This window comes from Hyla sarda, chromosome 3 (genome assembly GCF_029499605.1).
Source record: "Hyla sarda isolate aHylSar1 chromosome 3, aHylSar1.hap1, whole genome shotgun sequence".
Taxonomy (NCBI): domain Eukaryota; kingdom Metazoa; phylum Chordata; class Amphibia; order Anura; family Hylidae; genus Hyla; species Hyla sarda.
Window position 1 is genome coordinate 330,206,239 of NC_079191.1, and position 27,819 is coordinate 330,234,057.

Below are 27,819 nucleotides of genomic sequence, written 5' to 3' on the forward strand. Positions count from 1 at the left end.
CACAGCAGTTTCCTCACTGTTTAACAACGATATTACAGGAGCATACTCGTCATCCCCTTAATGTAATAAAGTGTTGTGTGCGTATAGTGCACTAAACAGCTCACCCGACCCGCCTGCTACAGGGCTCATGGCTAGCGCTCCAGCCTCCAAGAGCAGCCGCTGCCCGTGTCCTCCGCAGACCGGCTGTGGGGCGAGCAAACAGGATCCTGCTGCTGTGCAGATGACGCTTGTCCTTTGCGGAGGTGGCTGGTACGTGTCTATTCAGACAATTCTTTAGATGTCCGAAAGCTAGATGATCCACCAGAATGCATAGATGTCCGAAAGCTGGAGTATCCACCAGATAGCTTAGTGATGGTAGTATACAGGATGGAGCGCTATTAGTATGGCACCGAACAAGCATCATCAGCACAGCAACAGGATCCTGTTTGCTCGCCCCACAGACGGTCTGTGAAGGACACGGGCAGCAGCTGTTCTTGGGGGCTGGAGCGCTAGTCGTGAGCCCTGTAGTACGTGGGTCGGGTGAGCTGTTTAGTGCACTATAGACACGCAACATTTTATTACATCAAGGGGATGACGAGTATGCTCCTGTAATATCGTTGATAAACAGTGAAGTGACTGCTGAGACCTTTTTAGAGCATATGAGACAAAGTATTTTATGTGATTAAGTTTTATACTATTGCAAGCTCAAATTTTGATTATTATCCAGGACATAAGTATCATATACGGATCCGAAACTTTAAACTGGGAGACTTTTAATTTTTAACTAGCTGATTACCCAGTGGTGCCCCGTTTTATCTACCTTATCCTCGTGGGGGAGGAAAAGAAACTAATGAGGAAGCTTTTGTCCAAATATACCGTCCTCAAATTCTGACCCCATATCCCCTCCTCATATCCCGACCCCATATCCTGTCCTCATATTTTGTCCTCATATCCCGTCCTCATATGCCATCCCCATATCCCAACCTCATATCCCGCCCCTATATCCTGCCACCATATCTCGTACCCATATCCTGACCTCATATCCCATCCCCATATCCCTACCTCATATCCCATATCCCATCCCAATATCCCATCCTCATATCCCATCCTCATCCTGACCTCATATCCCAATCTCATTGGGCATGGAATGCGGGGAGGGTGTGGCTTGCCAGCTGGACTGACGCATTCACCACAAGATGCAGAGCGGAGCCTGTGGAGTTAGGTACCAAAAGTCCTATATACTTGCATGAGACTTGAAACAAAAACCCTGACCCTCGCAATAAGGGTAGGTAAGGGTTACATTGTTTATCCTATATTTTTAGGTGACATATAAGTAATTTGAGATATCTCCAGTTGTTTGGAAGTTATGCAGTTACATATATTTCTCATAGACTTGTATGGGACTTTAAACAAAAACCCTGACTCTCACAAATGGGGGTGAGTAAGGGTTAAATTACCTATCCTATGTTTGTTGTTGACATATAAGTAACATGTGTACCAAGTTTCATGTTAATATCTTTAGCCGTTTGGACGTGATGCTGGAACATACACATACACACACACACATTGAGTTGTATATATAAACTAGCTGAGTACCCGTCGATGCCCGGTTTTCCCTTCCTAATCCTTGTTGGGGAGGAAAATCAACAAAGGAAGGAAGGAAGCTTTTGACTTCATATTCCATCCTCAGATATTGTTGTCATATCCCGTCCTCATATCTCGACCTCATATCCCGTCCTCCTATCTCAACCTCATATGCCGACCTCCTATCCCATCTTCATATCCCAACCTCCTATCTCGACCTCATATGCCGTCCTCATATCCCGACCACATATTCTGTCCTCATATCCCTTCCTCATACCCCGACCTCATATCCCTTCCTCATATCCCGACCACATATCACGTTCTCATATCCCGACCTCATATCCCTTCCTCAAATCCCATCCTCATAGCCCGACCCCATATCCCGTCCCCATATCCCGACCTCATATCCTGCCCTCATATCCTGTCCTCATATCTCGACCTCATATCCATCCTCATATCCCATCCTCCTATCCCATACTCCTATCTTGACCTCATATCCCATCCTCATACCCCGTCCTCATGCCCCGATCTCATATCATCTCATCTCACACATACATACACACACACACACACACACACATAAACCCATTAGGGGAGATTTATCAAAGGATTTAGACTGTTTTTTTCTGTCTAAAATTGTCTCACAGAAAGTCGCAGTCTAAATATGTGCGGCTTTTTCACAACTTTTACTTTAGAGGATTTTTAGAACATGATGCATTCTAGTCTAATTTAGACGGAAAAATGCATTGGTGCTGAATTTATCAATAGCGACTTTTCAGCAACAAGTCGGATCGGCTGAAAGTACGCTGAAATGTCAGACCATGCTGGAGCAGGTTTAAATACAGTCTAAACAATAGATCCCAAAGTCGGTGTGCAGAATTTATCAAGAGCCGTGCGACTTTTGATAAATTAGGCGCACAATGGACCAGCCAAACACTCTGTAGTTTGGTCTATATTGATGAGGGATATAGACGGCTTTGATAAATCTCCCCCATTGAGTTATATATATATATATATATATATATATTGTACATTATTGTTTACTGTCTGACTTTCTGATTTAGTCAGGTCCTGCACTCACAAGGGCCCTGTGGTGTGCAGTCCTGTTTATATATGACATATTGATGAAATGTTTTTAATTGGTATTTATTTATATAGCTTTATCTTATTTATTATTGTTCATATCCTTGAGCCCCATAAAAAAAAACTTCAATAATAAATTCCCCCCTTAAAAAAATTCAAATTCAACCGCCATTCATATTTTTCAAAAAAACAAAAACAAAACAAAAAACAAAGCATATTTAGTATCACCGCATGTAGAATTTTCCAAACTATTAAAATATAACATTATTGATTCCATATGGTGAACAGTGTAAACCCAAATCAATACCAAAATTGCTGAGATTTTTGTCACATTCCATCTTTAAAAAAATGACATGGTGCAAAATAATTAACCCTCAAACAGCCCCATAGAGAGGAAAATAAAAAGTTAAGGGTCAGAATAGGGCCATTTTAGGCATACCTATTGTGTAAAAAAAAAAAAAAGTTTGACTCAAAGTTGTACAATAATAATTGCATTTTACCTTAAAAAGTCAAAAAAGTTGCAAAATTGTGTTTCATTTAGTTTTTTATTCCCCCCTTCCCCCCCCCCCACAAATAGAATAATTTTTTTGTTTTGCTGTACATTTTATGTTAAAATAAAAGGCATTATTGCAAAGTGCAATTTATCAAAACCTGTGCAAAGGAAAAGTTTCCTAGTTGCCCATAGCAATCAATCAGATCGCTTCTTTCATTTTTAACAAGGCCTCTGCAAAATGAAAGAAGCGAGCTGAATGGTTGCTTTGGGCAACTGGGCAACTTTTCCTTTGCACAGGTTTTGATAAATCTCCCCCTATGTCTCTTATAGGGATACTCCGGTGGCCAATGCGTTTTTTCAGTTTCTACTTACCCTTGCAGGTGAATTTTCTTGTTATCTTTGGTCTCGTGCTTGCTCTTTGTTTGTCTTTCTTTTCCTTTCTTTGCACAAGTGTGTCCATGTCGTGTAGCATCTAATTCCGTTTTGACTTTGCTTCAGAAACTACAGCTCCCAGCATGCCTTGTAGCCTGTCTCCTCTTTCAGTGCCCGGCCCAACTTGTTTTGCGTTGCTGCCCAGCCCTGTTTGTGGGTGTTTTTTTTTTCTTTCTTTCCCCTTTCGCATTCCTTTTCCCTGACCTGCTCCTTAGTATAGTCTTCCCACCCTCACTGTCAGCTTCTTACCCCACAGTCCCCACATCAAGGAGATAATGAATTTGCTGCCGCAGCGCGCTGTCCCCACAATGTGACACGCGGGCGCTGCTCTGCTTTCTGTGCAACCCCCCAAGCGATGTCCCCGCAATGGTTAACTGTGAGTCGCAGCAGCGCTGTACATTCTCCCCACGTTGGGGAATTAATGAATTGTGAGTGTGGGCACAGGGCTTCTGAACAGCTTCTGCTCTGTCACAATTAAGGGACATCTGTAATAATGAATGTGACATATTCCTGTGCCCGGGGCTGCAAAAATAAACAAAATAAACTTTGACTTACCTTCCTACGTTCCTACATTGCTACAGGTAACGGCTTTGCGGTCCTCTGCTGCAATCCTCATGCTGTCACAGAGCCAACAGCGAATCACCTGCCGCAGCAATGTCCCGCCTCTGCCGGTGATAGGCTGAGCGCACTGCCATGTAAGGAGCCGGCTCCGTGACAGCATGAGGATCGTAACAGAGGACCACGAAGCCATTACCTGTAAGTCAAAGTTTATTTTGTTTATTTTTGCACCCCCTGGCACAGGAATAGGTCACATTCATTATTACAGATGTCCCTTAACTGTGACAGAAGCTGATCAGAAGCCCTGCGCCCACGCTCACAATTCATTCATTCCCCGACATGGGGAAAATGTACAGTGCTGTTGCGGCTCACAGTTAACCCTTGCGGGGACATTGCTTGGGGGGGGGGGGTGTTAACAGGAAGCAGAGCAGCACCCGCGGGTCACATATGACTAGTTCCCTGATGTGGCATACAGCAGGTCTGCTAGCTACAGGTTACAGCATTTTCCCTATTACGCGGGCTGGATGCCTGCGGTATAGTTGACTGCAAAAAAATGTTTTATACTCTAATAATTAAATATACTAACTGCCAAGTCAGACCTCTACCTCCAGACTCCTCTGTTTAGACCCCTGTGTTCCAAATTCAGATCTCTCTGTTCCCTATTGATACCCCTCTGTCCTCCAGATCCCTCTGTTACCCAGTGAGACATCCTGTGTAATCTCTTTCAGAATTAATTGATGGTCAGATGGCCACATTGGCATAGCTGGTGCCACCTGCCTCATCTATGCACACACTGCACTGAGGCTATACATTTATGGGGAGGTGGAGTAAGTTCAGACAGGCATCGGACACTAGTGCTGCCTCAAGTGTTTGATGCCTGGCTGCGCAGATTCCTCCTCTCCACGTACGTGTAGGCTGCACAACAGAAGGTACAGGAATTAACTTACAGGCTACAGGCAACACTCATAGCCTAAAAGTTTATAAATTCGGCCCTGGTGGCACGGACAGATTTGTTTGACGGGCTGCACCAATATCTAATAACACCCTGAAACACAACCCACATGTGTCCATGTAGCTGGCTTAATGTATATCTCTGAATACTGCAAAGCAAAGAAGAAAGGTTCATGTCATGACCGACTGGGTGGACAGGGAGTGTGAGCCCTAAGCTGTCCTTAGGGACACTATCCCTGCCTATTTGACGGTGAATCGGCAACTTGGAGCTGATCCCTGCCTGAACTAAATTGCAGTGGTGTAAAAACTAATAATATACATAGTCTGTCACAGGCCAGAAACAGAACGTGAATACAAAACCAGAACAGATAAACCACACAAATACTTACAGGGCAGAACCTAGTGTATTAACAAACAGTTAACAAACCGGAATAAGATAAACGGTAGACATGATAAAATTAACAAGACTAGGTATGTAACAGCTATAAGCAGAATCCAAGAAATGCAGGGGGATGGATGGAAGAACTGAGAGCTAAAACACTAAACCGATCAGGTAACATAGGACACTGTTCACACTGGGACACAAAACAAACAAACTGGATACCCCACTCCACAAAACGAGTAGCCATTATAGTAAAGCCAGATAGACTACTGGCCAGCGGGCACACTCCACCGTGTTATCAGAATGCTGACTGAAATAGACTCCGGGATACCAAACAGGAATTATTACATGCATAGCACAGGTAACACTAGACTAACACAGTGTGAACACAGACTAAGCAGAACGGACATATTAATCCTAAAACAGACAAATGTAACAGACTAAAATCTACAATAAACAATACTATTTAACCATGGCTAAAAATCAGATATATCACAGGATAAATACAAGGTGCAAGCTCAAGCAGACTTGGAAGTGTATTGCACAAAGAGACATTATAATAACATTATTGCAGCAAAATAACCAGCACCAGAATGCAAGAGAACTCTGGTTAAAATAGACACACCCGAGATCTCATTGGTTCTGAGCATTAACCATTCCCAATCCAGGGAGAATAGCAAACTGTTCAGAACAAACTAGTATGTTAATACACACCTAAACAGAAAAATACAAAAACAAATAAATGGACATTACAGTTCATCCACAAAAATTTAATATATAAAGTTACTAACATACTAACAGAAAATAGGAAAAGATTAAAAAATAATAAAATGTTTCAGTACTAGAACAAAATCAGTTAAAAAAACAATCTAGGCAAGATACTTACTTTGAAACTTGCTATGACAAAAAAGTGTCACAACAAATAGTTCATCACAGGCAGCTATGCATTATCTTGTCACAGGAGGTATATATGAGGCAGCAAGTGAACAATCAGATATTTGTGTTAATATACTGAAGAAAGGAAAAATGGGCAAGCATAATAATCTGAGTGGCTTTGACATGAGCCAATGGCTAGATGACAGGGTCAAAGCATCCCTAAAAAATGATTCCTGTTCATGGGGAGTGAGGGCTAACTTGTTCCAATAGAGGCAACTCCAGAACAATTTGGTGAAATTGACAATGGCTATGATGGGAAAGTGTCAGAACAAACAGATTATGGTAGCTTGTTGTCTATGAGGCAGCATAGCAGAATGGTCTAATGGTGCCCATGATGACAAAAGTGTCTATGAAAAGCACATAAACATCAGAAATAGACCTAGATGTAATAAAAAAAAGGTGGCATATTATGATTAATCATATTTTCATAACATTGTATACATGGTCCAGTATGCATTTGTTGCTTAACTGATGAAGAGATACCACCAGGATGCCATATAGAAAGGAGACAAGCCAAATGAGTGTATGGTGCTCTGGGAAACGTGCTGTTGCAGAACCTTGGGTCCTGGCATTTATGCAGATGTTACTTTGATACATACCATATATCTAATGAATATTGAAAACCAAATGCACCCCCTTCATGGCAACAGTATTCTCAAATAGAAGTTGCCTTTTTCAGTGGATAACGTACCCAGCTACACTCCAAAAATTGTTTAGATTTGGCTTAATAAACTGGTCAAACATCTATGTGATGTTCTGGAGAATCCAATCCATGGTGGCCCGACCTTACAATTTACAGTCCCAGACTTAAAGGATCTTCTGCTAGCAGCTTGATTAAAAATACCACAAAGAAGTCTTGTCAGGTCACAGTCCCTTTAGGATGATTTTGGATCAGTAGCAGCAAAAAGTGTGCTTTTTTGGCCATGATGTGCAAATTGCAGTAAAATATAAATTTGACCAAAATCATGGCAAAATCCCAGGTAAAAACACAAAAAAATTGCAGAAAAGTAGCAATGTATGCAGTAGTATACCTACACTTTGGTGAACCCGGTGGCCCCCGCTTGGTGTGCACTCCCATGACCTTTGCTCCCATGCAGTGCAGGCGTGATGACGTCACTCATCGGTGCCTGTACTGTGGAGGAAGAAAGACGGGGCATGGATGTTCAGGAGATCGCTGTGTTGCACATGGGGGGGGGGGGCAATTGACTACCTACATAGCTACTTAGCTACTGGCTACACACCTAACTACCTACCTACATGGCTACCTATTTAACTACCTTCCTACCTACTTCCCTACTTCCGTAGCAACCTACCTACTTACCTACCTAGGTACCTTCTTACCCTGAAAATATAAGTTTTAGCTGGAAGTCAACATGACGGTCTGAGATGGAGAAGAAAAGGAAAGAGGACAACTCCGACCAAAGATGACATCAATTTTGAGTCGCTTTTTGCAACTGTATGTATATTACTGTTTAACTTGTATTTTTTGGTGCGGGTGCCTCTGACTGTGTGAACAAAGCCTTAGAAGAGGGGAAACCAGGGGCATAGCTAAAGAGGTAGCAGAGGTACCAGTATGCCAGTATTTTAATTGGCATAGGGGGCCCTGTTGCAGATTTAGCATCGGGGCCTAGAAGCTACAAGCTAGGCAGGAGATTTAAAGAGGTTATCCGGCCAAAATAACTCATGCCCTATCGAAAGGATTTGGAATAAGCATTTCATCAGGTGAAGTCCAACCGCTGGAACCTCCTGTGATCTCCAGAATGAGGCTTCAGTTCTCTCAGCTGTATGGTGCGGTAGACAGCACATTCTATCTACTGCTCCATGCACTGTCTTTGGGACCATCAGAGATACCCAAGTGCTAACTGAGGAAGAGGACAAAACACCCTGAAATGGGTTGTACGTTTTAATATATAATAAATTAATCTGTTCCAATACCTGTTGGATCGTGGCAGCATCCGTGATTCCCTGGAGGAGATAAAATGCTTATACTGTTGATTTATATGCTGAGAGCATGGGGAGAAGCGGCAGCCTGAAACAGATCCATTCCTTACAGTTTTCATGTGTGTTTTGCCTGCAGATACACAACTACATGTGGTGAGTGGTCTCAAGTTCTCAACCATCACCTATCACTTTATTGTTGGAAGTTTCACACAGGGAAGTGTGCCTTGTCTGTTTGTTTTGAAAAGTAATTTTTAACTCCTTAAAGGGGTACTTCCGTGGAAAACTTTTTTTTTTTTTAATCAACAGGTGCCAGAAAGTTAAACAGATTTGTAAATTAGAATCCTGGTAGAAAAAACAGACATGGCCGCACATCCACAATTTTGTATTATGATCTATTTGCTTCTCAGCATAATTTCAAAACTAACAGGTTGTTAGTATACATTTTGATCAAAAGGTACAAAGCCCACTCGCCACGTCAAGGCCACCTATTAAGAGTGGGTCCCTAATGTCCCTTGCATAAAATGGTGTAGCACAGGGCGGCGCCCACAACCGCCGCGACACCAGTGCCCACAGGGGGAACGACCCACTGGCAGAGCGGCCCCAGTGCCACCCAAACCAGTCTCCGGGCCGCAACCCCAAAGACACAGCGCCGTGGCAGCAACGGACGCCGCACAGCACCACACCAGTGTGAACAAGGTGTAACAGCACACTTACCATGTGCTCCCAGTCAGACTGGGAGACTGCTAGAAAATGAAAGGGCCCAGGTGTAGCTACCTGCTACTTATATTGGGTTGGGCTGAGGGGGTGGGGAGGAGTGCAGGCCAAGTGGAAAAAAAAAAGGAGGAGATAGAATACACAATGTGAATCCTGGTAGAAAAAACAGACATGGCTGCACATCCACAATTTTGTATTATGACCGAATTGCTTCTCAGCATAATTTCAAAACTAACAGGTTGTTAGTATACATTTTGATCAAAAGGTACAAAGCCCACTCGCCACGTCAAGGCCACCTATTAAGAGTGGGTCCCTAAAGTCCCTAGCATAAAATGGTATAGCACAGGGTGGCGCCCACCACCGCCGCAACACCAGTGCCCACAGGGGGAACGACCCACTGGCAGAGCGGCCCCAGTTCCACCCAAACCAGTCTCCGGGCCGCAACCCCAAAGACACGGCGCCGCGGCAGCAACGGACGCCGCACAGCACCACACCAGTGTGAACAAGGTGTAACAGCACACTTACCATGTGCTCCCAGTCAGACTGGGAGTCTGCTAGAAAATGAAAGGGCGCAGGTGTAGCTACCTGCTACTAATACTACTGGGTCGTTCCCCCCTGTGGGCATTGGTGTCGCGGCGGTGGTGGTCGCCGCCCGGTGCTGCGCCATTTTATGCTAGGGACGTTAGGGACCCACTCTAAATAGGTGGCCTTGACGTGGCGAGTGGGCTTGTACTTTTTGATCAAAAATGTATACTAACAACCTGTTAGTTTTTAATATTATGCTGAGAAGCAATCAGATCATTATACAAGATTGTAGATGTGCACCATGTCTGTTTTTCTACCCGAATTCACACTGTGATTTCTATCCCCTCTTTTTTTTTTTTTGAACATGTGCTGCACTCTTCCCCACCCCCTCAGCCCAACCCTATATAAGTAGTAGTTAGCTACACATGGGTCATTTCTTTCCTAGCAGCCTCCCAGTCTGACTGGGAGAGCATGGTAAGTGAGCCATTACACCTTGTTCACACTGGTGTGGTGCAGGGCGGCGTCCGTTGCTGCCGTGGCGCCGTGTCTGCGGGGGGGGGGTGCGGCCCATAGACTGGTTTGAGTGGCATTGGGGCCGCTGTGCCGGTGGGTCGTTCCCCCCTGTGGGCATTGGTGTCGCGGCGGTGGTGGTCGCCGCCCGGTGCTGCGCCATTTTATGCTAGGGACGTTAGGTACCCACTCTAAATAGGTGGCCTTGACGTGGCGAGTGGGCTTGTACTTTTTGATCAAAAATGTATACTAACAACCTGTTAGTTTTTAATATTATGCTGAGAAGCAATCAGATCATTATACAAGATTGTAGATGGGCACCATGTCTGTTTTTCTACCCGAATTCACACTGTGATTTCTATCCCCTCTTTTTTTTTTTTTTGTTTGAACATGTGCTGCACTCTTCCCCACCCCCTCAGCCCAACCCTATATAAGTAGTAGTTAGCTACACATGGGTCATTTCTTTCCTAGCAGCCTCCCAGTCTGACTGGGAGAGCATGGTATGTGAGCCATTACACCTTGTTCACACTGGTGTGGTGCAGGGCGGAGTCCGTTGCTGCCGTGGCGCCGTGTCTGCGGGGGGGTGCGGCCCATAGACTGATTTGAGTGGCATTGGGGCCGCTGTGCCGGTGGGTCGTTCCCCCCTGTGGGCATTGGTGTCGCGGCGGTGGTGGTCGCCGCCCGGTGCTGCGCCATTTTATGCTAGGGACGTTAGGGACCCACTCTAAATAGGTGGCCTTGACGTGGCGAGTGGGCTTGTACTTTTTGATCAAAAATGTATACTAACAACCTGCTAGTTTTTAATATTATGCTGAGAAGCAATCAGATCATTATACAAGATTTGTAGATGTGCACCATGTCTGTTTTTCTACCCGAATTCAGATTTGTAAATTGCTTCTATTAAAAAATCTTAATCCTTCCAGTACTTATTAGGGGCTGTGTACTACAGAGGAAATGTTTTTCTTTTTGGATTTCTCTCATGTCACGACTACAGTGCTCTCTGCTGACCTCTTCTGTCCATTTTAGGAACTGTATTTTAGCATGTGTTTGCTATGAGGATTTTCTCCTGCTCTGGACAGTTCCTAAAATGCACAGCAGAGGTCTTCAGAGAGCACCACGGTCGTGACATATGAGAAATCCAAAAAGAAAAACATTTACTCTGTAGTATACATCCCCTAAAAAGTACTGGAAGGATTAAGATTATTTAATAGAAGTAATTTACAAATCTGTTTAACTTTCTGGCACCAGTTGATCTTGGCGCACTACAATGCACAGAAGAGAAGGAGTCACATTTGGCTTCTGGAAAGCAAATTTAGCTGAAATGGTTTGTGGGGGCATGTCACATTTAGGAAGCCCCTGTGGTGCCAGAACAGAAAAAAAAAACACATGGCACACTATTTTGGAAACTACACCCCTCGAGGAACCTAACAAGGAATCCAGTGAGCCTTAACATTCCACAGGTGTTTGACGGCAGTTTAATGAAGCGATTTGCGGGATAGAATCGCAGTGATATTCGCATTCGTTGCTAATTGAATTTTTCCCGAAATTCATGACTAATTCGGATTCATCAGCTTCGGTTCGCTCATCTCTACTGATAACCTACAATATGAAATCATTCAGCTGCAAAGTGATAATAGCTACAATAGGAACAACAACCTGCCACCGCTTGAGTTCTGTTACCTAAGCAATGATGAATTTCCCTCATTGAGGAGACATGCATTGAAATACACATCTGTGTTCGGAGCAATTTATCGCTATGGGGGCTTCTTGTGCACCTAACTATGCAAATCTTTTTTTAGGATGGTGGGAGAGCACTCTGAAGAGTTTTGTTTGTACACAGAGCACATTTTATTCTTTGGACAATATATAGGTGACGTCCTGATTCTGTGGGACGGGTCACCTGGGCTTTTTAATGATTTTGTGGACAAATTGAACCGTAACAACATAGGGATGATTTTCACTTCGGAGACTGGAGGGAGGTCCATCAATTTTTTGGACATTAGTATCTATATTGATGGTCAGAATCATATACAGACAGATATTTTTTGCATACCAACATCTAAGAATTCGCTCCTGCACTAGGATAGTTGGCATCCGGGTTCTCTTAAAAGGAGTATCCAGGTAGGCCAATACATCAGAGCAAGGAGGAATTGCTCTGAAGAAACTAATTTTCTATGTGAGAGGTCTGATCTCTTTCAGAGATTTAGGCAGAGGGGATTCTGTCAGAGCCTGTCACTCTGACAGAAATCAGTTATTAACAGAGGTGAGACAAATTGACACCTGTAAAAAGGTAAGATGTATTGGTATATATGATGGACAAGCTGACCAAGTGATGCCTATATTAAGACATCACTGGCATCTATTGTCACGAGATACAGATCTACTACCAGTGATAGGTATAAAACCAAGTGTAACTTTTCGGAAAGGACCAAATCTTAAGGATCAACTGGTTCACAGCCACTTACAAAATGAATGAAGAGAAAGTACGTGGCTTACAAACCAGACAGTGGGCACATATACATGTGGCCACTGTAGTTTCTGTCAACATATTAAGAAGACAAAGGAGATAGTCAATCTGGTTGACCAACGAACCTACCAAATCAGACAGTTCCATAATTGCGGTTCGCGCAATGTGATTTATATTGCCCAATGTTCCTGCATCAAATTTTATGTGGGCAAAACCACACAGGAATTACGCCGTAGGATCTCGCAACGTCTGAACAATATCAAGACCAGAACTGATACTCATCTGGCCAGGCATATTCATGCCAATCACAATGGCAGAGCACAAGAACTAAAATTTGTTGGCTTATGCCAACTCAAATTGGGCCCCAGGAAGGGGAATATTGATACCAGGCTTCTACAGGAGGAGGCCAAATGGATTTGGCATTTACATAGTCAAGCACCACAGGGCCTCAATGAGGGTTTTTCTTTTTTGGCTTTCCTTTGATTAACCGGTATATTTTTTAATTTTGGTTTTTCATGATACTCATGATTTTCATTTAGTCACCAACAAATAAGGGCATAAGGCAGAATGTATTTTTTCATTTATCCCTATTATAGCAGTCATCATCGCATTATTTGTCCTTTGAAAGTGGGGTGATGTTATTGAAACCATATTATTGGACTGATTTATGTGGCCCCACTTTGCTCCATCCACCTTTATACAAGGTACCATACAAGGGACATCTCCTAATATACAGTATAGGAACTTAACAATCAAGCAGCTTCCTATGGGAGAGCTATATTAGCTACTAGACAGTATTCTGTATGGTACACAAGTTCTTTGATAGTGTATATGAGCTACTATCTGAACATCTTTATAGCACACAAACCTTTTTTTATAGCATATATCTGATATCATTTGAATATTTGAAGATCTGAACAGAGTTAGACTTGCTCAAGGGGGGTTAATAGATACTTACCTCAATATTAATCCATCGAAGTGGATATCAGAAAAACCTTAATATTATCCTACTAGCTCACTATTTAGCCACCTTCATTCATTAAGCTTGGTACCACATACACTGTCTCTGTTATTTCCCTTGTGATGGCTAAGTGCTAGCGCCTGCGCAGAAGGGAATACGATGTGTTTCCAGGCTAAGTCCTGTTTTTTCAATACAGCGCATGCGCCTAGTGAGCGCATGCGCATGGGATGTAGAGATGCGCATGCGCATGGAGCCTAAGTTCCAGTATTGCTAGATAGCGCACGTGTGTTGCGCATTAGATGATGATGGACGCCGTCTGATTATACTGAATGTAAGACGGGCAGTCAAATGTGATGTCAGTATCGGGATGCAATGTGATTGGTACACGTTGGTAAGTACACAGGTGAAGGCTAGGGATATCAAGACATTATTGGTGCCTGCTTTACTCTGTTACGGGACATTTGATTTGAGAATATGCATGGATGCCAATAAGTGTTGTCATCAAGAGGGGTTATAAATACCCCCACCGCCATTTTGCCCATAGCCATTGCCACTTGTTACGCCGAGCGCTCCGGGTCCCTGCTCCTCCCCTGAGCGCTCGCGGCGTCTCTCTCTCAGCAGTGCCCCGGTCAGACCCGCTGACCGGGAGCGCTGCACTGACATTGCCGGCGGGGATGCGATTCGCATAGCGGGACTCGCCCGCTCGCGAATCGCATCCCAAGTCACTTACCCGTCCCGGTCCCCGGCTGTCATGTTCTGGCGCGCGCGCCAGCTCTCTAAGATTTAAAGGGCCAGTGCACCAGTGATTGGGGCCTGGCCCAATCAGTCTGATTAGCTTCCACCTACTCCCTGTCCATATTACCTCACTTCCCCTGCACTTCCTTGCCGGATCTTGTTGCCTTGTGCCAGAGAAAGCATTTAGTGTTGTCCAAAGCCTGTGTTCCAGATCTCCTGCTATCCTCATTGACTGCGAACCTTGCCGCCTGCCTCAACCTTCTGCTACGTCTGACCTTGCCTCTGCCTAGTCCTTCTGTCCCACGCCTTCTCAGCAGTCAGCGAGGTTGAGCCGTTGCCGGTGGATACGACCTGGTTGCTACCGCCGCAGCAAGACCATCCCCCTTTGCGGCGGGCTCTGGTGAAAACCAGTAGCAACCCTAGAACCGGTCCACCGACACGGTCCACACCAATCCCTCGCTGACACAGAGGATCCACATCCAGCTAGCCGAATCCTAACAGTAGATCCGGCCATGGATCCCGCTGAGGTGCCGCTGCCAAGTCTCGCTGACCTACCCACGGTGGTCACCCAGCAATCACAGCAAAGTGCCCAACAAGGAAAGCAGCTGTCGCAGTTGACCGCCACTTTACAGCAACTTCTGCCACTGCTACAGCAGCAACCATCTCCTCCGCCAGCTCCTGCACCTCCTCCGCAGCGAGTCGCCGCTCCTAGCCTCCGCTTGTCCCTGCCGGACAAATTTGATGGGGACTCTAGACTCTACCGTGGCTTCTTGTCTCAATGTTCCCTACATATGGAGATGTTGTCGGACCAAATTCCCACAGAACGGTCTAAGGTGGCGTTCGTAGTGAGTCTTCTGTCTGGAAAGGCCTTGTCTTAGGCCACACCGCTCTGGGACTGCAATGATCCTGCCACAGCAACAGTTCAGTCCTTCTTCGCTGAAGTCAGTAGTGTCTTCGAGGAACCAGCCCGAGCTTCTTCTGCCGAGACTGCCCTGCTGAACCTGGTCCAGGGTAATTCTTCAGTAGGCGAGTACGCCATCCAATTTTGTACTCTCGCCTCCGAATTATCTTGGAATAACGAGGCCCTCTGCGGGATCTTTAAAAAAGGCCTATCCAGTAACATCAAGGATGTGCTGGCCGCACGAGAGATTCCTGCCAACCTGCAAGAACTTATCCATTTGGCCACCCACATTGACATGCGTTTTTCTGAAAGACACCAGGAGCTCCGCCAGGAAAAAGACCTTGATCTCTGGGCACCTCTCCCACAGTATCCTTTGCAATCTACCCCTGTGCCTCCCGTCGAGGAGGCTATGCAAGTGGATCGGTCTCGCCTGACCCATGAAGAGAGGACTCGCCGTAGGGAAAAAAATCTATGTCTGTACTGCGCTAGTACCGAACATTTCTTGGTGGATTGCCCTATTCGTCCTCCACGTCTAGGAAATGCACGCACGCACCCAGCTCACGTGGGTGTGGCGTCTCTTGGTACGAAGTCTGCTTCTCCACGTCTCACTGTGCCCGTGCGGATTTCTCCTTCTGCCAACTCCTCCTTCTCAGCCGTGGCCTTCTTGGACTCTGGTTCTTCTGGAAATTTTATTCTGGCCTCTTTGGTGAATAGGTTCTGCATCCCGGTGACCCATCTCGTCAAGCCGCTCTACATTTCTTCGGTCAACGGAGTGAAGTTGGACTGCACTGTGCGTTACTGCACAGAGCCCTTGCTTATGAGCATTGGACTGCATCACGAGAAAATTGAATTTTTCATCCTGCCCAACTGCACCTCTGAAGTCCCCCTCGGTCTGCCATGGCTCCAGCATCATTCTCCCACCCTTGACTGGAACACCGGGGAGATCAAGAATTGGGGTTCTGCTTGCCGCAAGAAATGCCTCACGTCTGCTCCCAGTCCCGTCTGTTTGGCCTCAGTGTCTCCTCCTGTGGCTGGTCTCCCCAAAGCCTATCAGGACTGTGCCGTGCCTCCTCATAGCCCCCGTCCTGGTGACACTCTGCCCCGTGACAAGCTTCACCCTCTGCCCCCCCTCCCCATTCCCACTTCTTCTGAACTACCTGCCGCAGGTGTAGCCACCCAGGACTTCTTTTTTCAGAAGGAGACTCGAGAGGCGTCCCCTATGTTCTTGTCTCTTTTGAAGGGACATGGAGACAAAAAGAGGTGGAGACCTAAGGGGGGGGGGGTACTGTTACGCCGAGCGCTCTGGGTCCCTGCTCCTCCCCGGAGCGCTCGCGGCGTCTCTCTCTCAGCAGCGCCCCGGTCAGACCCGCTGACCGGGAGCGCTGCACTGACATTGCCGGCGGGGATGCGATTCGCATAGCGGGACGCGCCCGCTCGCGAATCGCATCCCAAGTCACTTACCCATCCCGGTCCCCAGCTGTCATGTTCTGGCGCGCGCGCCAGCTCTCTAAGATTTAAAGGGCCAGTGCACCAGTGATTGGTGCCCTGCCCAATCAGTCTGATTAGCTTCCACCTACTCCCTGTCCATATTACCTCACTTCCCCTGTGTTGCCTTGTGCCAGAGAAAGCGTTTAGTGTTGTCCAAAGCCTGCGTTCCAGATCTCCTGCTATCCTCATTGACTACGAACCTTGCCGCCTGCCTCGACCTTCTGCTACGTCTGACCTTGCCTCTGCCTAGTCCTTCTGTCCCACGCCTTCTCAGCAGTCAGCGAGGTTGAGCCGTTGCCGGTGGATACGACCTGGTTGCTACCGCCGCAGCAAGACCATCCCGCTTTGCGGCAGGCTCTGGTGAAAACCAGTAGCAACCCTAGAACCGGTCCACCGACACGGTCCATGCCAATCCCTCGCTGACACAGAGGATCCCCATCCAGCTAGCTGAATCCTAACACCACTATTGCCTCTTGAAAACGCTGTGGTAGCGGTAAAACATGTAGAGGCTGGCAATAGAGTTGCATTTTAAGCGATACCTGACTGGCCAAGTTTAGTGCGGTTATTGAAGGACTGTAAATGTTTTCTAGGAAGTGATCACTCCCAATACCACTATATTTGAATTCACTGGCCAGCTGGTGATCAGTTTTAATCTTTTTTGTTGGAAATTATTGATTTTACATTACACAATAAAAGTGAAGCTACGGCCCAGAGGTTTGGATAATTGTTGTTGTGGTCCCCCTGTTGCCATAGGTTAAGCTTGTTTGAATTCGCAACAATTTACTGCTGCAAACAGTTCTTATAAAAACTTACCAAACTGTACTGTAGACTCAACATCCAATACCAACTTAGATCACACACCTCACCAAAGTGAAGCAGTTCCAACTATCACCTTAAAGGGAGTTATTTAAATGTTTGAGAAAGATATCAGGGTAGTTTTAAGTTAATAATTTTGTATAGTCTGCACATGCTGGTATAGATTTCATTTTATGACTTTAAGACAAACCAAAATGTATCCCATCAAAGAGTTAGATGTTGCTAGTGAGTCATTTTTTTATAGTAATCTTAACCCCTTAAGAACGCAGTTCATTTTCACCTTAAGGACGCAGCCCTTTTTTGCACATCTGACCACTGTCACTTTAAGCATTAATAACTCTGGGATGCTTTTACTTTTCATTCTGATTCCGAGATTGTTTTCGTGACATATTCTACTTTATGTTAGTGGTAAATTTTGCCTTTTTGTTTTTTTTTACTTTGAAGCTCTTTTTATAAGGAAAATGGACATCCCAAATAAATTATACATTGATTCACATATACAATATGTCTACTTTATGTTTGCATCATAAAGTTGACATGTTTTTACTTTTGGTAGACCTCAGAGGGCTTCAAAGTTCAACTGCAATTTTCCAATTTTTCACAACATTTTCAAAATCAGAATTTTTCAGGGACCAGTTCAGTTTTGAAGCAGATTTGAAGGGCCTTCCTATTAGAAATACCCCATAATTGACCCCATTATAAAAACTGTACCCCTCAAAGTATTCAAAATGACATTCAGTAAGTGTGTTAACCCTTTAGATGTTTCACAGGAATAGCAGCAAAGTGAAGGAGAAAATTCAAAATCTTCATTTTTTTACACTCGCATGTTCTTGCAGAGCCATTTAATTTTTTTTTACAAGGGGTAAAAGGAGAGAAATCACCCTAAAATTGATAACCCAATTTCTCTGAAGTAAGGAAATATCTAAAATGTGTATGTCAAGTGCACTGTGTGTGCACTAGAGGGCTCAGAAGGGAAAGAGCAACAACAGGATTTTGGAGAGTGAGTTTTTCTGAAATGTTTTTTGGGAGGCATGTCACATTTAGGAAGCACTTATGGTGCCAGAACAGCAAAAAAAAATAAATAAAAAAAATGGCATACTGTTTTGGAAACTATAACCCTCAAGGAACGTAACAAGGGGTGCAGTGAGCCTAAACACCCCACAAGTGTTTCACAGCTTTTCATTAAAGTTGGATGTGTAAATGATTTTTTTTTCACTAAAATGCAGGTTTTTCCCCAAATTTAATTTTTTTTTTTTTTACAAGGGGTAATAGGAGAAAATGTCCCCCAAATTTAACAGATCTTTGGAACAGTGGGCTGTGCAAATGAAAATTTTTATTTTTCATTTTCACGGACCATTGTTCCAAAAATCTGTCAGACACCTGTGGGGCGTAAATGCTCACTGTACCCATTATTACATTTCGTGAGGGGTGTAGTTTCCAAAATGGGGTCACATGTGGGGGGGTAAATTATTCTAGCACTATGGGGGCTTTGTGAACACACTTGGCCATCAATTCTGGACAAATTTTCTTTCCAAAAGCCCAATAGCACTCCTTCTCCTCTGTGCATTGTAGTTCGTCCGCAGAGCACTTTACATCCACATATGGGGTGTTCTTACTCAGATGAAATGGGGTTACAAATTTCAGGGTGCCTTTTTCCCCTATTTTCCCTTGTGAAAATGAAAAATTTTGTGTAACACCAGCATTTTAGTTAAAAATTTTTTTTATATTTTTCCCATCCAACTTTAACAAAAATTCATCAAACACCTGTGGGGTGTTAAGGCTCACTATACCCCTTGTTACGTTCCATGAGGAGTGTAGTTTCCAAAATGGGGTCACATGTGGGAATTTTTTTTTTTTTGCGTTTATGTCAGAAATACTGTAAAATCAGCCACCCCTCTGCAAATCACCAATTTAGGCCTCAAAGGTACATAGTGCGCTCTCACTCCTGAGCCTTGCTGTGCATCCGCAGAGCATTTTACACCCACATATGGGGTATTTTCGTACTCTTAAATCACGTAAATTGCACAATTTCGTAAATTGCGTAACAGATTTTTGGGGTCTTTTTTTCCTTTTAACTCTTGTGAAAATAAAAAGTATGGGGCAACACTAGCATGTTAGTGTAAAATTTTTAATGGTTTTTTTCACAATAACAGGCTTGTGTAGACCCCAACTTTTCCTTTTCATAAGGGCTAAAAGGAGAAAAAGCCCCACAAAATGTGTAACGCAATTGCTCCCGAGTACAGAAATACCCCATTTGTGGCCCTGAACTGTTTCCTTGAAATACAATAGGGCTCCGAAGTGAGAGAGCGCCATGCACATTTGAGGTCTAAATTAGGGATTGCATAGGGGTGGACATAGGGGTATTCTACGCCAGTGATTGCCAAACAGGGTGTCTCCAGCTGTTGTTAAACTCCCAGCATGCCTGGACAGTCAGTGGCTGTCTGGAAATGCTGGGGGTTGTTGTTTTGCAACAGCTGGAGGCTCCGTTTTGGAAACACTGTCGTACGATAAATTTTTCATTTTTATTGAGGGGGAGGCAGTGAAGGGGGGTGTATATGTAGTCTTTTACCCTTTATTATGTGTTAGTGTAGTGTAGTGCAGTGTTTTTAGGGTACATTCACATGGGCGGGTTTACAATGAGTTTCCCACTAGGAGTTTGAGCTGCAGCAGATTTGCCACAGCTCAAACTTGAAGCAGGAAACTCACTGTAAACCCGCCCGTGTGAATGTACCCTATACATTCACATGGGGGGGGGGCAAACCCCTAGCTGTGGCAAAACTACAATTTCCAGCATGCACTGACAGACCGTGAATTCTAGGAGTTGTACTTTTGCAACTCCCAGCATGTACTGATCGCCGAAGGGCACGCTGGGAGATGTAGTTATACAACAGCTGAAGGTACACAACTACAACTCCCAGCATGGTGAAATAGCCTTTTGCTGTTTGCGCATGCTGGGAGTTGTAGTTTTGCAAGATTTAGAGGGCCACGGATTAGAAACCACCGCACAGTAATCTCCAAACTATGGTCCTCCAGATGTTGCAAAACTACAAAGCCCAGCATGCCAAGACAGCAAACTGCTGTGTGGGCATGCTGGGAGTTATAGTTTTGCAACATCTGGAGGGCAACAGTTTAGAGATCACTGCACAGCGATCTCCAAACTGTATCCCTCTAAATCTTGCAAAACTACAAATTCCAGTATGCCCAAATGGCTGTCTGGGCATGCTAGTAGCTGTAGTTTTGCAACCTCTGGAGGGCTACGATTTAGAGACCACTGTAGCCCTCCAGATGTTGCTAGGCAACTACTCACTGGCTTCCATAGGCTGTACCAGGGAGCCGCCCGCCGCCGATCGCCAGCAAGGGACCTCCACTGCCACTGTCCCTATCACAGGACAGTTCTCCCGTTCTGCCAGGATTACCGTGGGTGGGCCGAATGGGGGAACCAAATTTTAACCCCTCCGCCCCCAATCTGCTATTGGTCGGTCGCTTCTGACCGACCAATAGCAGGGATAGGAAGGGTGGTACCCCTGCCACCTCACTCGTATCCCTTCAGGGGACCTGGACACCCCCGATCCCCCTTATTTTCTGAGTCACCGTAGACCCATATGACATGGAATCGCCACAGATTGCCGGTCTGAATTGACCGGCGATTTGCGTTGATCACCGACATTGGGGCAATATGCCGCAATGCCAGCAGAATGATTTCAGCAGGCATCCCGGTCCGGTCCCCGCCGCTAGCCAAGGGCCCCACATCGTACGCCCCACATCGTTACGGACTCAGGATGCAGGGCATTTGCATATGCCCTGCATCCTGAAGAGGTTAAAGGGGTACTCCGTTGCTAGACATCATATCCCCTATCCTTTGGATAGGGGATAAGATGTCTAGCAATGGAGTACCCCTTTAAATACATGTTGACCTAATGCATTTCTAAGGAAAGTGCTTTCTGATTTTTTTCTGTATCACATTGTTATATCATTTTGCTTGTAAGGGGGAATTCTCATAAACCATTTTGATACAGTTTTTCTATGTTATTTCTGAAGCCATAACTAAGATTGGAATAATTAAACAAAAAAAAGGTTAATAATATCTATTCTGTATACTTTCATTGCCTCTAAGATAAACCCCTGACATTGGCTAAAACTGCATGAAAAAACTGGATCAAAATTCAAACTGAGGAAATTCCACCCAGTTCCAACTAAATCAGTCGGTGCTAGAACTGAGCAGACATTGCCGTCTCCATAGACTGCATTGGAGTCCACACAGATTCTGCCTAAAATATGATCGAGATCATTCATTTGCAGCAGAAATGGAACTGTGTAGCAGAATCCAATAGACAGCAATAGGATTCTGCTGCGCCAGAATTTCAGAACATAATTATTTTTTTGCGGAATATGCTTGGAAATTCCGTAGAGTAAACCAAGCCTAAAAGGAATCATCAGACGGCATTTAAAGTTAATGACATTATTTAATGTTGTTTTTTTGTTTTACATATTTTTATAGAGTTTTTGGTGACGTATTTGCTAATTTTCCATTTTACTATCTATATTTTAAAATAATTCTGAAATCTTTGGGTTTTTATTTTGGCAATTAGGACTAAAACTAAGATGAGACTTCCTTATTCTGTCTGTGAAAAGGTGGCTGCTGGAAGGTGATTAGTACGGCATTACAGTAAAAAGTGACACCAGTACATAGATAAGACAGGATTTTCATAATAGGTAAAAGTCAGAGCTCAGCCTCCCTCTCCCTGTGAAATGATCTCTCCAAAGATCACAGAGTAGGCCCAGACATGTTGCCTATGTCCATGGGATCTAACAAACAGGAAGAGAGATTCCACTCAACCACAAAAATGCTGAGTGTCTGTCCTGATACCATCTGAAAAACTACTTGTTAAGAAAATGTATATATTAATCAGGTAACAACAATCCCCCATATGCGCAGACTGTAAACCACCACGGGAACATCACTTACCCAGGGATGTGGAATTCCTATCGCCCAACGCCCGTGACATGCATTTCCAGGCAGCGGGCAGGTGAATTTTTCAGGCCCTTAGTCCTGCTTCGGGCAAGCAGGGCCGGACCTGAAAGCCCCCGATAAGCAGGGTGTATGGAGCGGGCTCTGGACTCAAGCCCGCTCTGTACTCTGCAGCCCCCAGCTGTTTTCAATAGCTGGGGACCACCGCTAATAGCCAGCATGGGGTGATCACCGCGGCTGGATATTAACCCTTCAGATCGCTGCTGTCCAAGCTGACAACGGCATCTAAAGGGACATGTGAATGTTCCCTGGTGGCTAGTGGGGGGGATACAATCCACTATAGATCTAGCCAGAGGGCTTACCTCTGCTTCCCTGGTGTCTGTGGCTCTGTCATTGATAGACTGGACTAGGCTCTATCAATGGATCGCAGAGCACACAGATCAATGGAGTTCAATAGAACTGATCTGTATGAGGAATCCTCTAAGGGACTAATGAAAAAAAAAATTCTAATAAAAGTTTAAAAGACTCACATTAACCCCTTCCATACTAAAAGTTCAAATCACCCGCTTTTCCGATATAAAAACATGTAAACATAATAAAAATAAACAAATTTGGTGTAGCTGCGTGCGTAATTGTACGAACTATTAAAATATAACATAATATGACGTAAATGTAATAAAAACTACCAATCCACAGAATTGCAATTTTTATAATATCCCAGAAAAAAAGTTAAAAGCGATTAAAAAGTCAGATCAATACCAAAATTGTACAGATACAAAAAAAAACAGATTAACAGATTTATTCAATTTATATGGTGGAATATTGGTGGAGAATGAGTGGGTCATTAGTATGGCAGAGATTTGTATTTTAGAGAGTTATAACTACCCTTTTCAATTATACATTATATTTTCTACCATATTCTTTTTTGTTATCATTTTTTACCATGATTGGGATACGTCCTTTTTAAATTCTTTGACTCTTTTCCGTTTAACTACACTACATGTTATTTAGAAGTTGTGGGCTTTAAGGCGTAATACTGATTAATATGTCCACGGGGTTTACTGTACAGATTGGGGGAGATTTATCAAAACCTGTGCAAAGGAAAAGTTGCCCATAACAACCAATCTGATTGCATCTTTCTTTTTGCAGAGGCCTTGTTAAAAATGAAAGAAGCAATCTGATTGGTTGCTATGGGCAACTGGGCAACTTTTCCTCTGGACAGTTTTTGATAAATCTCCCTCATTATCTCTAAATGCTGTTAAAATAGCTTAGTCAAGTAAAAAAAAAAAAAAGTTATAACAAAAATAAAATAAATTACAATCAGAAAAAGAAACAAAATAGAAAAAAGAACATGTTTCAGTATCTGGATTTAATCAGCAGAAAAAAAAATCTAGTAAATACATTCCCTTTAAGTTGATACTAGTATAATGATACTATAAATATGTGACTTTTAAAATATAAAACAGATGGATAGGAAAAAGTAACAAAATGCACGGTATTTCCCTTTAAATTCATGTTGTATTAGATTTTTTTGGAGGCACTTCTATGATAAGATGAAAAAATATTTCACTTAGTGTTAGAAGTGACATCAATAATGTTGGCTCATTGAATTAATTATGGCTACTTGATGCATTAACTTTAATGAACCCATTACATGGTAGCACTTGAGTGTTTAAATGGGTAAAACTTTGTGGTTGTAAAGTGGTTTTATCTCATTTCATCATCCCGTTTTATCATCACAACATGCACAAGTGTTGTGCTGCTTTTAGCAAACAGTATATAATCACTCAGTCCAGATAATAATATTGTTATCCTTTTGGACATGTTAAAGTATAAATAGCATTGCCCATAAATGAATCAGTATATGGTGGCAGCATCAATGTCTCTTTCTGTCCCACATTAAAATGAATTATAGGTGATAGTTTTTAGTATTTAGTGACAAATAGGCTGAGGTTTTACAATATATGGCAAGAAAAAGATAAGCGGCACACCTCTGTTCTTTGGAATTCACTCTGAACTTTATTCAGTACATAAAATACATTGCAGGGGAGGAAACACATCAATAGGATGAGCACAGTGGGAAACAATTGTTCTATATGATACACGTCCTTCTATTCACGCTAAGCACCCTCAGTAGCGAATTATGTACCCGGTGTCCCACCAAAGTATGGATTCTACCAACAGATACAGATAACATAGTAACATAGTTCAGAAGGTTGAAAATAGACCAGAGTCCATCAAGTTCAACCTATAACCCTAAATCTAGTATACATAACCAGCGATGTTATTACTCTACAAAAATGCATCCAGGCCCTTTTTGAACTCTTTTACAGAGTTCACCATGGCCACCTTCTCCGGGAGAGAATTCCATAGTCTCACTGCTCTTACAGTAAAGAACCCCCATCTGTGCTGGTGTAGAAACCTTCTTTTCTCTAGACGTAGGTGATGTCCTTGTTATAGATACAGTCCTGGGTATAAATAGATGATGGGAGAGATCTCTGTACTGTCCCCTGATATATTTGTACATAGTTATTAGGTCTCCCCTAAGTCTTCTTTTTTCTAAACTAAATAACCCTAATTCTGCTAATCTTTCTGGGTACTGTAGTCCTCCCATTCCCCATATTTCCCTGGTTGCCCGTCTGTGAACCCTCTCCAGCTCCACCATATCTTTCTTGTACACTGGTGCCCAGTACTGTACACAGTATTCTATGTGTAGTCCGACTAGTGATTTGTACAGCGGTAGAATTATTTCCTTGTTGTCGGCATCTATGCCCCTATTGATGCACCCCATGATTTTATTTGCCTTGGCAACAGCTGCCCGACACTGGTCACTACAAACAAATTTACTAGTAACTAAGAATCCCAAGTCCTTTTCCACGTCAGTCGTCCCAAGTGTTCTCCCATTTAATACATAATCCCATCCCGGATTTTTCCTCCCCATGTGCATTACCTTACATTTATCAGTGCTGAACCTTATCTGCCACTTCTCAGCCCAAACCTCCAACCTATAACAGTGCACTGTCCTATATATTGCTTTCTGCTTTACAGAGTTTAGTATAATCTGCAAATATTACTACTTTACTATTCAACCCCAAATAAGTGTTTGTTCAACCGTTGCTGTATAGCTCTGCCCAACTGTTTCTTCTTCTCTATATTTTGTGATACAGAGTTTTTACGTAAGATATTTTTAATGGTTAATCTACAGTAGAACAAGCCACAGTACTGTCCCTTGAAGTACAAGCAAAATGTATTTGTTTATTTATCCGCATTGTTGACATCGATTGCAGATTACATATCTCTCTGCATTATTTCTGGAAACAAGTGGAGTAGCGAAGATACCTTTATTGGCTTACTGAGAGGATGTAGATTGCAAACTTTCAAGACCTCTTAGGCCCCTTCATCAGGCATGTTACAAAATGAATGAGAAGAACATCTCTCTTAAAGGGGTACTCCACTGGAAAACATTTTTTTTTTTAAATCAACTGGTGCCAGAAAGTTGAACAGATTTGTAAATTACTTCTATTCTAAAATCTTAATTCTTCCAGTACTTATCGGCTGCTATATGCTCCACAGGAAGTTGTTTTCTTTTTGAATGTCCTTTCTGTCTGACTACAGTGCTCTCTGCTGACAGTGCAGGATAGGTTTACTGTGTGGATTTGCTTCTACACTGGACAGTTTCTAAAATGGACAGAGGTGTCAGCAGAGAGCAATGTTTCCAGCGGAGTACCCCTTTAAATACATTTCTAACTGGCATGGTTACAAATGGATGAACAGATGTGATCAACCCAGTGTATGACAGATAAAGATATCATTGCTACTCCACTCGTCCCCTATATTTCTTACACGGTACAAACTCTCGTCTTATTTTTGTAGTCATTCTTTGTCTAAATCTCCAGTGCTTGTAGACACCTTTTTTATCCCTCTAAAAGTTAAAACGTTATCATTACTTGCATGACTTTCATTGATATATCTAGAAATGTAGGTGTCTTGATTAAGAGTTACACCTCCCATAAGCAAGAACACATATAAACTTATTTGAGATATTCCCACTATGACTTTTTGTGTAATGACGGCTCACTACTCAACTGTCAAACACAATTTATAATACAGGGGACAAGGACACACCAATTCTTGTGATCAGTCGGAGTCCCAATAGTTAGACTAGCACCAATCAGACAATTCTTACCATCCTGTGCATAGGTAAGAGGGGTATTCTTGGAAAAGTACCTTTTAATGAAGTTTAATAAAGTCAAATGTATAACTCCCTGTCAGCATGGGATTATAAAAAAATTAAAAAAAATCTTGTCAAGCTAATCTGATCAGAGGAGGTGAGTTTAAGACTAGGGTAAATCAGGGGACATCACACATCCTGTTTTTTGTTTTTGTTTTTTCTTAAAGGCATTTAATCATAAAAGTTTGGAACATCAAACCACATTAGTGGGGTACTGCAAGGGTCAGTGATTTACCGTATTTTTCGTCCTATAGGACGCACCGGCGTATAAGACGCACCCAATTTATAGGTGCAAAACCCAATAGTGGTCTTCAACATGCGGACCTCCAGATGTTGTAAAACTACAACTCCCAGCATGCCCGGACAGCCGTTGGCTGTCCGGGCATGCTGGGAGTTGTAGTTTTGCAACATCTGGAGGTCCGCAGATTGAAGACCACTGCATAGGAGGTAATACTCACGTGTCCCCGACGCTCCAGACCCGTCACCGCTGCCCTGGATGTTGCCCCATCGCTGTCGCCGTGTCCCCTTCGCTCCGGAACGTCTCTGCTGCCGGCCGGGTATCCTTGCTCTCCGTCGCCGCCATCACGTCATTACGTACGCCGACGCACGTACGCGACGACGTGATGACGAGGAAGGAGAGCGCCAGCCAAACAGGGGATCCCTGAACGGAGAAGACACACGAGGAGGCAGGTAAGGTTCCTCCCGGTGTGCTGTAAGCACTAACCCTGCTATTCAGTCGGGCTGTTCGGGACCGCCGCGATTTCACCGTCCCGAACAGCCCGACTGAACAGCCGGGTTAGTGTCACTTTCCCTTCAGACGCGGCGGTCAGCTTTGATCGCCGCATCTGAAGGGTTAATACAGGGCATCACCGCGATCGGTGATGTCCTGTATTAGCCGCGGGTCCCAGCCATTGATGGCCCCAGGGACCGCTGCGATAGGGGTGTATTCGGCTTATAAGACGCACCGACTTTTCCCCCCCAGTTTTGGGGAAGAAAAAGTGCGTCTCATACGGCGAAAAATACGGTATTATAGAGGAATTGCACAAAAAAATGTGTAAGGTTAAATTCGGTTCAACGCTGATAAATGTAAGGTTATCCACATGGGGAGGAAATATTGATGCCAACATTACTTACTAAGGGTACGTTCACACATACAAGATCCT

The 27,819-nt window shown here is 43.8% G+C and overlaps 1 protein-coding gene across 3 annotated transcripts in view; it reads right to left on the reverse strand.

The window, feature by feature from the left end:
• The window catches only part of ESR1 (estrogen receptor 1), a 305,869-nt gene that overhangs the window by 231,434 nt on the left and 46,616 nt on the right, over positions 1-27,819 (reverse strand). The window contains exon 1 of one of the 3 annotated variants that reach the window (XM_056567301.1): positions 105-122. The exons of the other annotated variants lie outside the window; for them this stretch is intronic. The gene's annotated coding sequence lies outside the window, so the exon portion shown is untranslated. Of the gene's footprint in view, positions 1-104; positions 123-27,819 lie in introns of those variants that run through there. 3 annotated transcript variants of the gene reach the window in all.